The sequence below is a fragment of the Ahaetulla prasina genome, chromosome 1 (assembly GCF_028640845.1).
Source record: "Ahaetulla prasina isolate Xishuangbanna chromosome 1, ASM2864084v1, whole genome shotgun sequence".
Taxonomy (NCBI): Eukaryota; Metazoa; Chordata; class Lepidosauria; order Squamata; family Colubridae; genus Ahaetulla; species Ahaetulla prasina.
In genome coordinates, this window is record NC_080539.1 from 54,041,952 (window position 1) to 54,055,123 (window position 13,172).

The following is a 13,172-nucleotide window of genomic DNA, read 5'->3' on the forward strand; positions in this document are numbered from 1 at the left end:
TTCATCTTTCTGACTTTTCCTGGTTGGAACAGCATGAGCTGCAGAAACCAGCAGGTGAAACTGTTCACAGTGTGGCGCAAATAATTCTCCTCTGCTAATAATATCTATAATTGAAGTAAATATCAAAGACCAAGCAACAGAGGGTTAGTAGTAGTATAAAGAAATCATGCAAACTTCAATGGCATGTTTCTCTATGGTTGCACAGCTGGTAAGGCATCACAAACAAGAACATGTTGTTATATTCCATCAGGAATTCATTATTAAATCCAGGATTTCCTCCTCTCAGTGCCTTTGCAACTGACTACATTTTATTTGGAGCTGTGTGTATAGTGTGGTATATTTTAATGACTAACTTTCTCATTGTAGAAGAAGTCTGATAAGCATGTTTTCATATTGGAGGAGAGGGGCTCATAGTTAATAGATGAATCAAGTCAACTGCAGGTTTAACTCATCTAACTGAAGAAGTTTGTTTCTTATTTTATGTTTAAGAAAAAAAAAACTATACTATCAATTTACTTCTTCTCTGATACTTAAGGCAAGCTGGCTAATATTTGGTTGTGTGTCTGCCAGCATCACACAACCAAAGAGAACTTGCTTTGTGGATGCAGTTGTGTAACCCAGTAGCTTTGAAATAGCCATCCCTTGAAGGTCAAACTTATTTACCTTTTCAGTGAAGATAAAGCTTGGTCATTTGTGCCCCAGATAAGAACTATAGATTTATTTGTTCTATGATTTATTATTGTCATTCTTGCATTTGGAATCTAGCATCCAGAACCCTTTGTCCCTTCAATCCCATTTTGTTAATATCACTTGTGCATTATTGTGTATTCATAATTGCTTTACTTGATTTTTGTCTTGTGCTATGGATTCTCTGAACAATGAGCAGAATATAATATTTTAAATGAATGAATGGGAGTGAAGAAGGGAAACAGAAAAGAAACAATTATGGGGAATGTGAAATTTAAAATTTAGTTGTCCCTGCAGTCTTCTCCGTTTCTCATAACTCAGCTGATGTTCAAGCAAAGAAAGAAGAGCTATTGCAGGACAATTTTTTCCTCATTCAATTGTTTGCTTCCTCGCTCAATTGTTTGCTTACAGCTTAGCTAAGCAAGATGGGAATGAATGAAAATACAGAAGGGATATTTAACTGTTTCTCCGTGATCTCTGCATACTAAGGTGTTATTTGAGCAGTCTAAAACATAAGAGCAGTATAGAAAATAAGAGGCTAATAGAAGGTTGGTAAATCAGATGAACTCCACAAGCAGGCAGTTCCCAGACCCATTGTGATATGGGGGTTAAGCTGATACTCAGGCTAAAGTCCCCCATTAGCCTTCAAATGTGATTGGATCACCTTGGGTGAACCATTTATAACATAACTGATGTTACCTAGCTTGGGTAATGAACTGTCTACAACAAGGCTGTCAAACTCGCGGGCCACAGGCAGATGCATCTTGTGCTGGCCACGCCCATTCCTGATTTAGCGTAGGGGGAAAAGTTGTGATACATCATGTGATACCGCCATGATGACACGAGTTTGACACCCTTGGTCTACAAGAAAACAACCATGCTCAGAGAATACCAAAGACCTTTCATTTCAACCCTGAGCTACCAATATTTTCCTCCTCCTCTGAGAATCATTTATTCTCAGTCTAATCTTTTGGAGGAAATTGCAGACGGAAGTATTGCATATGCTACTGGGAATATTAGAGGCGAAAAGGACATAGATCTACTAAAAAACAAACTAGCAAATAAATGCTTATAAACTTTGAAGAAGGTTTATGTTAGTCTATCCCACCCCATATCAAGCTAAGCTTCATTAAACCTCCCCCCAAATATCTGTTAGATTGAGTTTAATATAAAAAAGGTATTATAATATTTATTTTACCACTAGTTTTAACTAAATGGTGGAGAACTATGGATTTGTGAAAGAAGAGCTGTATGTTCTTCTGAGCATTTCCAGTGTTGGGACAGACTCTGCATCAGATGAAGCTTCACAATCTGTGGAATTGGCTTCCATGTAACTCTGTTTAAAACTAAGTCATGATCATTTCCAGCATGATTTAAACTTATAAATAATTCTTTAGGATAACATTGTCTGCATTCACAGTTCATCACCAAGCATTTGAATTAGAGCAGGGGTCTCCAACCTTGGTAACTTTAAGCCTGGAGGACTTCAACTCTCAGAATGGGAGTTGAAGTCCACCAGGTTTAAAGTTACCAAGGTTGGAGACCCCTAAATTAGAGTATACAGATGGAGGTGAACTCACTTGTCCCAGACTCACTAGCAGTTCATTATAAACACAGTGTGCTTGTGCTTCATTTGTTTGACAAGATGGCCTGTTGAGACTGAAACACAAAAGGAAATATGAGGGTTGCATCCACAGCAGTGTTTAGAGATGTGAAAATACAGGAAAATAGTTTCTTGGAGCCATTATCTCCCATCTGTCTAAGTCTTATGGGAAATAAACTGAGAGACTACTCATGTTGGGAACAGGAGATAATTATGAGAAAAAGCTAAATCCAAAGAGAAAAAAAAAAGTGTGTTGACACATAAGCTGTTGTTCCTGTTTCAGCTCCTTTAACAACCTGTGGACATTTTTCCCTGGCATTTTGCCATTTAACTTTCTATAACATGGGGATTATAGTTAACAATTCTAGCAAAGCAACAACAATAAAAAAAATTGGTGCTGAAAGATGCTTCATGACAAGAGCTTGCTTGTTTTTGCTCCAGTTAATGTCAACAGGCTTGGGGTTTTAAACCAATAAATTGGCACACAGTCAACATCTTATATGGAACACATAAATCGAGCTATTAATTAGCAGGTTTTGCTTCTCTCCATAGACCGTAGCTTAGAAATGTTTCCATTTAGGTTGATAAGCTCAAGGCGGTGGCTTATCTAGCATATTTGACATCTGGAGTGCACCGTTTTAACACCCCCTCCTTCTTTGCTGTAAGTATAGTGATAAAGTCATCAGACCAGAAACCAAGAGATTGCAAGTTCTAGTCCGGACATAGTCACAAAGCAAACCTGTATTAAAAGGACCAGATTTCATTATTTGTCCTACAAATATATGCCTCTAATGTAGTTTTAGGTGCAGTGCTCATCCAAAACCATAAGGGATCGACCACTCATTTCCTCTCCAAGAGAGCAAAGATAGAGTAAAATTGATAAAGAGACACGTGCACTAAAATGGGCAATAGATGTTCTGCAGGGATATCTATGGGGTTGGGAATCCTCTCATCAACCACTCACTTGACTGAAACAAATGAAGGATACCAATTCATGTCTGACCAACAGTATTTGACACTACAACCATATACCAATTTAATATTGAACATCAAGCTAGACAGCAACATTTCATTGCTAAAACTTAATAATAATAATAATAACAACAGAATTGGAAGGGACCTTGGAGGCCTTCTAGTCCAACCCTACACCATCTCAGACAGATGGTTATCCAACATTTTCTTTTTTCTTTTTTTATTACTTTTTTTACAACAAACAAACAAAAAAAAAATACATTATTACACCCTTGTGCTATACATAAAAGGAAGATTTGGGTCTTCGGATATATCCTCATGATTGCCAAAATCCACGTTTTCGAGGTACAGGTACTGAAGCGTCCAATGTTCCAAGCGCAAAGTCCACAAATGGTTTCCAAGTCTTCCAGAAAATATCTTCTTTATACACACCACTTCTAATTTTAATATCACATGTCATTTTATCATTTAAAGCTAATTTCCACATTTCAGAATTCCACTCTTCTATTCTAAAAATCACATCTAGTTTCCAATATCTAGCTATTATAATTCTACCTATTATAATCATAATTCTAATCAATTCTTTTTCATATTTTGTTAATTCTATTTCCTTAATTACCAACAATAATATAGTTTCCACTCTCAATGTTATTACTTTCCCCATCATTTCAAATATCATTTTCTCCAATTGTTGCCAAAACTTTTTAACCTTATCACAATTATACCACATATGTTCATAAGTCCCCAATTCCATCTCACATCTCCAACATTTTTTACTAATTTTTTTATCCATTTGTGACAATCTTACTGGAGTCAAATACCATTTCCAAACAACTTTATAATTGTGCTCTTTAATCCTTATAGATAAAGTTCTCATAATTCTACTCTTCCAATTCACATTCCAATCTGACTCTGGTATTTCAATATTAAGATCTTTTTCCCAATTTGTCCTCATCACTCTTTGTAATTTTTCATCAGAATTTATAATCTTATAAACCCTACTAACAAGTCCCTTTAGCCCAATTTCATCTTTCATAATCCGAGATACTAAATATTCAAATTCAGTTTCACATCTATTTATCGAATAATTTTCCTTTAGTTTTTTGTCCATTTTCTATCTGTATTTTTCAAACCAACTTAACCCTAATTTTTCAATAATTTCTTTATTCCTCCTTTCATTTCCCATAACTTTTATCCAATCTCTAATAATTTCTATATTTTCCTCTTTAATCACTTCATTACGTTTTATATTATTTTTAATCGGCCAAATTCCAGTTGTCTCCCCCAAAAAGATTATATCCGGAATTAAAATTTTAACAAATTTGTTCCACATTTTACTTAATCCCTTTAACCAATAACTTCTACTTACACATTTTAAATTTGCTTTATCTAAAAACCACCTTGATCCAAATTTCTCTATATCCCTTAACTCTAAGTCTCTCCAATAGTTATCTTCACCTTTAAGTATTTTTACCACTATCCGGATACCATACGCACAGTAATAATTAAATAATTTGGGGATTCCTAATCCACCTTCCTTTTGATTTTGATACCACATTTTCTTCACTAATCTAGGTCAAATTATCTATACGCTCTGATAGTCCTGCTATTTTTTCCCCAATTTTATTTAAAGCTGCAGCAAGTTGCTGCGTTTCTGAAAGTTGTTGAGTCATTTTGAAAAAAACCAAAAAATTTCCCAACTAGAATTCCAAACCAATTTTACAGAGGGTCTTAGTGAAGATCAAAGGACGACTGTCTTTTAATTGAAGCGAAGCGGCTTATTTGCACTGTTATCTCTCAAGCTCAAGGATACTCCACAAAGAAACACAAAACTTCACAGCAAACATTAATCAGCGCCATTTTTCCTCCACATCAGCAAAGCAGAAAGGAAGACAAACCAACTTAAACGAAGCAAAATCCTTTTCTTTTTTTTTCTGTAATATAAACAAGCTATTATTTTGCTCTCAAGAGAAAAAAAAAATAAAGAAAAAATTAGCTCAATAAAATCCTCTTACTGCCAAACAATCCAATAAAAAGTCAGTTTCACTTCTCTTCAATTAAATTCTTCTTGGCTGAACTTCCGGAAGGCTCAAAAAAAAAAAATTCTTCTCATTATCAAATTCAGTCCTTAATATCCTTAGCCTCAGCAATAGAAAAAAATTTTTTTAACACAGAACAAGATAATTAATTTTGGAAAAACAAAACACAGCAATTTATTCCAACTTATCTTGTCTGCCGGCTCGGTCAACCCACGCTGTAGAAACTCCTTAATTCAAGCCGTTTCAGATGACCTACCAGTTTTAAATTCAATCTGCTGGGCTGTTAACACTTTCAGTTCATGATTTATTAACTTTCATCCATAACAGTGCATTCCAAACGGCATAAATTCTCATAAATCTTCATTAATAAGCCCTGTGAAGTGAAGGAAAGGTCCTTACCCCACCACGGTCATGGCCACGCCCTCTATCCAACATTTTCTTAAAAGTTTCCAGTGTTGGAGTATTCACAACTTCTGCAGGCAAGTCGTTCCACTTATTAATTGTTCTTCATATTGTTGTACTGTATTTCACATTGTTGTACTGTAAGAACGATGAGATTGTAATAACTTAGCCAATTTGATCTACCCTGTTTTCCCCAAAATAAGACATCCCCAGATAATAAGCTCAATCAGGCTTTTGAGTGCATGGCAATAAGGCCAAACACTTATTTCAGGGTTCAAAAAATATAAGACAGAGTCTTATTTTTGGGGAAATAGGGTAGTGGTTAAGGCACCAGGCAAAAACTCAGAAGATTGTGAGCTCAAGTCCTGCCTTAGCCATGAAAGCCAACTGGGTGACTTTGGATCAGTAATTCTCTCTCAGTCCAACCCACCTCATAGGGTTGCTGTATTGGAGAAAATAAGAGGAGGAAGATGTGTTGGATATGTTCATCACCTTGAGTTATTTGTAAAAATAATAAAGGTGGATACAAAAATAATAATAAACCTACTAAATCACAGACTTGTTGTTTTTCTCTCTCAAAAGGGATGAGCAGGCTGTTTCGCAAAATCTTAGAAGGGAGATAAGGAAGAACAGACTTAAGAAAGAAACATTGAAGTGTACCAGTAATAATATAGAGCAGTTAATGGCAAAACTTTTAGAGACCGAGTGCCCAAACTGCAACCCAAAATCCACTTATTTATCATAAAGTGCCAACACAGCAATTTAACCTGAATAATGAAGTTTTAGTTTAGAAAAAAAATCTCAAAGATGATTAACGTCTTTTATCTGAAAAAAAATCCCACAATAACAGAGGTTTCAATGAATCAAACAATTTTTTATTGAATGGTAAAAGTTTGCATTTGACATGCTTTTGATTAATGTGATTTTTGCTGTTGTATGCACACTGATAATTTTTCTAACCTTGGCTCATATTTTGTAAGTTTGAGAGCTGTATTATGCAGCACTCCGTCATCTGTTAGTCCAGGGGTGTCAAACTCAATTTCAATGAGGGACGCGTCAGGATTGTGGTTGACTTCTGGGGCTGGGGTGGGCATGGCTAGGGTATGGCCAGTTCCCCCTGCTGCTGTGCTCGCTCTCCTTGGCCAGGTTGCTCATGGTGTGTGCGGAAGAGTAAAGTATGTGGGTCAGAGGGAGGCCCACTCCCTCTCCTTATGAGGAGACCTGGCTTTGTAACCAAAACATCTTCAGTGAAAGGATGGGAGACCACCAGGAGAAGTGAGGAGGAGGGGACAAGGGGATGGCAAAAGGCAGCAGGACTGCTGTTGGTCAAATGCTAAGGCAGGATTTACCTCAGACCCTCATTCTCTCTCATTATAATCTCCTTCCTTCCCTTCTTTTTCCTTCCCTTTTCATTCTTTCCTCTTCCTTCCCCTTAGGTGCCATAGGTTCACCATTACAGCTATAGAGCATAGTATATAAATAATTGTAACAGGATAATTGGAAATAGAGTAATATAATATATTGAACAGTAAGTATAGAGAATAGTATAATCATTCTCACAGTAATAGTAATCTCCCCAATCCTTATGGGAAATTATAAGGAAACTTCCTCTCTAGAGTCCAATACGTTTAAGTCTGTATTGAGTTTGGGTCAATCCAATTGGATATGGTTTTAAAAACTATATGACACTGATATTTCCTGCATGCAACTTCTAAAAAGTTCCTTTGCTCTTCTGGTGAAATGCAAGAAAATAGTTAACTGAGAACTTCTTATATAGAAGTGGAGTCAGAAAGCAAAGAAAACTTGGAAAAAGAGAGAGATGTTGAGTAGAAAGGCAATTGATAGATGACCCCACAACATCTTGCATACCTGAGGCAGCTTAAAATCATTTAGCTTCCGAGAACTAAATTAATGTTCATAGCAATTAATAGGCCCTTTAGGGTTGTATCATGAAGTGACAGAAAGAAAGCTAGCTCATGCAATCTCCTTTTGCTTGCCAAATCCTTGGGGCAGTTTGGAGAGAGACTAGCTAATTCTGGATGACCAGCTGCCTGTCAAAATCATCCAGATCAATGCTACTATGATTGAGAGATGGTTTTTCTGACAGCTGGTGACATTATAAAGGGGTTGGAAGGGCAACCAAAGGAAATGAGAAAGCTGTCTGAAAGCCGGAATGGAGCATTGGCAGTAAGAACAGCAAAACCTGCATTGGTTTCGTTTCCTGCTACCTCACAGGTGTGAGCTGGACAAAGAGCCAGAATAAAAGAGAGAGCCAGAGGGGGAAAGAGAAGGAAGAGACAAATCACTACTGCACATTATAAAGGAAATGAAAAGAGAGAGATTGGTAGATCTTGTGGAAAAATAAACTATTTTTTTGTATCACTGAAACAGAAGCAGCTTGTAGCCATACTATATTTTCAGTTGTTAAATGGATGGATGGATGTTGTTACAAACCCTTTGGCCAATCAATGTAGCACAACAAACTCCTAATACACTGGAGGATCTTTTTTTAAAATAAATAAAATTAAAATAACATTCTCAATTCAGTTGCATTAACTGGCCCCTTAATAGCAATATAAAAGAACTTTGCCTCATTTTAGATATATCTATAAAAACATCAAGTTACATGCAATGAATCCTTTCTCCCAGGGAACCCTGAAAGTAGAGGTTTTTTTTAAAAAAAAGATACTTTTTAGTGCCCTGATAGAGAATACAATAGAGGAGAACATGTCTCATGGTTTGCATACATAACTGAAACATTCTCATTCCTTGAGAAACTCATATCCAAATTGGATGATGGAAATGCACCTCAATACGCCTCATTGAAAGAAACCCTGTATTTAAAGAAACTACCTGAGGTGGGTCTAGGACAGGGGTCTCCAAAGTTGGCAATTTTAAGACTTGTGGACTTCAACTCCCAGAATTCCACAAGTTTTAAAGTCCACAAGTTTTAAAGTTGCCAAGTTTGGACACCCCTGGTCTAGGACCACTTGCCATGGCCAACTTGACATAGCCAATCTAGAAAACGTGGTTTAAATGTATTCTTCACTAGATCTGCTTTGGACCAACACACCGTCATCTGTTATTGTTTCTCATTTCTTGCATTTGTAGCCCACCTTTTCCCTGAAGATGCTATTCCTAGAGATCTTCCCTAATATGATTCTCCTAATAACAGCCCTATGAGGTAAATTGAGCTAAGAGAGCAATCTGTGAGCAAATAGGGACTTTATCCTGGGTGACTTTGATCTCCTAAATGTGATACCACATGGGTGCCTTCTAGATGTGTTTATTTATAGCTCTCATCAACTTCAACCAGCATGCTCACTTACAACATTGTTCGAGGATGTTGGGAGTTTTATTCTGGCACATCCAGCGCAGTTTAGAAAAGTCTGGGCTAATAGATGCCATTAGCTGAGTGTAATATTGCCAGAAAGTTTTCAGGCCAGAATGATAAATGGTTGGAAGATTTTGCAGAATAGAAAAGGGAGCACTGAATCATTTTCTTATGCAGTTCTTCAACTATTATTCAGTTGAATGGAAAAGAAATTGTTTTCCGCACATTCCCCCTCCAAATATAAAGGGAGTAATACTTCAGAAGCATTTCTCATGAATGAACTGCAGGATTTTGGCATTGCTCTAGCAGCTGCTAGGTAACCAACAGGGTGTTTTCTTGTATTAGGTGTGCTAGTACTATTTTTCCTTCCTTAACAGCTTTCAAACTCTACAGTTTTCCAAACTGTAGTAAAACTGTAAGACAAAAACATCATAAAGGAACTCCTTTCTCCATGGGTTGTTTTTTTATTTATTTATTTTTATCAGGAAGTCTGAATAGTTGGAACTGTGAAAAGTGAAGTGGGACAGGGGACAGGTCAGGCAGCAAGTGACATGAGATATATCATGATGTCCTCAAGAAAATAACATAAATTAATTTTCATGACTTTTATGTAAATAGCAAATGTCTTAATTTGTGCAATGTCTCCATGTTATGTTATGTGGGACATCTTGTCTTCTACGGGATGCTAGTAACGGAGAGTTGTGCATCAAAAAAAAATATGCTGGCACTATTCTTTCACAACAGTAAAATCAAAAGCATTACTCAAAGAAATTTACAAACAGTGTCTAAAGCATTCCGAGAATGATTTAAATGCCTCTTTTTGCAAAATAAGATTTTGGTTAAATTGGAGGCAGATATTGGGAACTATTTAAGGAATTATATAAGAAAGTGTGTGTGATCTTAGGAACTCCATGAAAACAACAGTCATGAATTGATGAAAAACACTTGAACTAATAAGAAAATAGGCACAATTTCTTCATTTACTGCCCAAACATATCTTTAAAGGTATTTCTGGGTCTTACAGTATGTATGATAGGATTTCTGCCTATAATCTCCAAAAGTTATTGTTGCAGTTTATCATTGTTGCTATTAGGCTAGTGTGAGGATGTTAATAGCCCAAAATTCAGAAGATGTCTTTCTGGGGGGAAAATCAATTTATTCCCCCAACTCCTAGCAATGGATTGTGGTCTTAAAGTATATGCAATTTATTGTTGTGACAAATTAAATAAATAAATAAATAAATAAAAAATAAATGCACATAAATAGAAACTACTGAAATTTTAGTTTAAGGTACAGAAGCAAACAAAATGGGAGCGATCCCATAGCCGCCACAAAAAAATTTTTCCACTATGTGCAGTCTATAGATTTGTAAAAATACAAAGAAACAAAAACTCAAATACTAACAATAAGCTTCAAGTGGTATGTTCCTTCACAAACCAAGCCTGGATAAAAGTTATGTCCGTGGAATAGCTCATTATTCACCAAAGTGAAGAAAAAGTTATTTAACATAACATAACATAACATAACATAACATCAGAGTTGGAAGGGACCTTGGAGGCCTTCTAGTCCAACCCCCTGCCCAGGCAGGAAACCCTACACCATCTCAGTCAGATGGTTATCCAACATTTTCTTAAAAATTTCCAGTGTTGGAGCATTCACAACTTCTGCAGGCAAGTCGTTCCACTGATTAATTGTTCTAACTGTCAGGAAATTTCTCCTTAGTTCTAAGTTGCTTCTTTCCTTGATCAGTTTCCACCCATTGCTTCTTGTTCTACCCTCAGGTGCTCTGGAGAACAGCCCAACTCCCACTTCTCTGTGGCAGCCCCTGAGATATTGGAACACTGCTATCATGTCTCCCTAGTCCTTCTTTTGTTAAACTAGACATACCCAGTTCCTGCAACCGTTCTTCATATGTTTTATCCTCCAGTCCCTAATCATCTTTGTTGCTCTTCTCTGCACTCTTTCTAGAGTCTCAACATCTTTTTACATCGTGGCGACCAAAACTGGATGCAATATTCCAAGTGTGGCCTTACCAAGGCATTATAAAGTGGTACTAACACTTCACGTGATCTTGATTCTATCCTCTGTTTATGCAGCCCAGAACTGTGTTGGCTTTTTAACAGCTGCTGCACACTGCTGGCTCATATCTAAATGGTTATCCACTAGGACTCCAAGATCCCTCTCACAGGTACTACTATTGAGCAAGGTACCACATATACGGTACTGGTGCATTTTGTTTTTTTGGCCTAAATGTAGAACCTTACTTTTTTCACTGTTGAATTTCATTTTGTTAGATAGCGCCCAATGTTCAAGTCTGTCAAGATCTTTCTGTAACTTGAGCCTATCTTCTGGAGTGTTGGCTATTCCTGCCAGCTTGGTGTCATCTGCAAATTTGATGAGTTCCCCATCTATCCCCTCGTCCAAGTCATTGATGAAGATGTTGAAGAGTACTGGGCCTAAAACAGAGCCTTGGGGTACTCCACTGCATACTTCCCTCCATGTGGATGTAGTTCCGTTGAGGACTACACGTTGAGTGCGGTTGGTCAGCCAGTTACGAAGTTATTTCTTTCTGTCCGTCTGAAAATACATTACAGAATGAAGAGGCGTGGACATAAAGTATGTGGAACATTGCAAAAGTAATGGAGGGATAAGTATTTTCTAGAGAAACCTGTTTGGGACCATTTAGTAATAAATAAAAACAATTGTTTTAAATAACAAGGGGAATTCCTGAATGACAGGTTATTTTAGTATGTCAGCCAAGTTTAAAATAACTTAAGCGCTGTGTGAAGTAATAATAATTCCGCATTATAGCGTCAAGCGACATTAAAGCATTTAGAGGCTGGCTTATATGGAGACTTCAAGATACGAGAAAAAAAGACAAGCAGGCAAAAAGCAACAGCCAAACTGAAGTTTTGGAAAAATGCTGTAGAACATCAGCTATTTTTCAGGAATTGCTAAGATGCTGATAATAACATGAATCAAGAGGCAATCCCACACCATGGTTTAGCCAGATATCTTTAACTAACGTAGCTTTAAATCTATATAATAAGGGGAAACGGCACCCTCAGGCTTGAACCTGAGGTCCTCTAGTTCTGTGGGGAAAAGGGACTTTCCCATCGGGTCTCCTTACCACCACTCCCAACACCTTCACTATAAAGCTGTGTTTTCCTTTCTATACCAACTTCTGGGGAATCAGGAGAAGTTTGAAGGGGAATTCCTCACCTCACCCTGGCTCTGGCAAAATATAAAAAGGGAAAGAAAAGGGGAAAGAAAAAGAGACTTTGGGAATCCCTAGCTCAGCCAAGTTGAGGTGGGCGATATGAGGTAACTAGTCAATTTCAGAATTAAAACAAAAAACAATTTACAATGTAAAAAAAAAATGTATGTCAGCCTATATGTATAGGCTTTCTATCTCAGTTTTTTAATACACCTTTCTATTCCCTCCCCTGCATTTTTTCCCCCAAGTTATCAGACGGGGAATCCTATTTGTATAGTTGAAGGACCAACAATTACACACCACCAAAGCATAGCAGCAACAGACCTGAAGTATCAATAGGTTTGGGAGAGATGGATGGATGGATGGATGGATGGATGGATGGATGGATGGATAGATGAATGGATGCCTTTAGAAGAAAAAAATCCAAAGGAGCAATCTCTTAGTGGGAACAATGCACCAAGATATGCTGTCCAAATCTTGAGGCAAAAGGGAGATGGGAAAAGGGAGGAGAAATGATCTGAAGTGGAAATGGTGTATAACCTTCTATGTTGCAATAATTTAATGAAGGCTCAACATATTTCACACATGAAAGTATTCTCAGAGATACGTTAAACTTTCTTCTCTCTCCTGCTCAATTTAGCTATGAAACCTGGGTCCTCAGTTTATATGTGCTCTGGTATCTTTCATGATTAAAGTTCTATGACAGGCCACAAGTTGCATAGCAACTGTAACCATGACTTAGTCATCCTGAAATATTCTCGCCATGGTTCTGAAATTTTCCAGACTTTGTTGTTGTCAAGGGTGTGTGGAATTTCCGTGTGTGTGTGCGTGTGTGTGCGCGTGTGAAAATCCAAGACAGACCTTGTTCTTTTTGCAAGTTCACGTGAATGGATTAAGAGGTTCCTAGTCAATTGACTC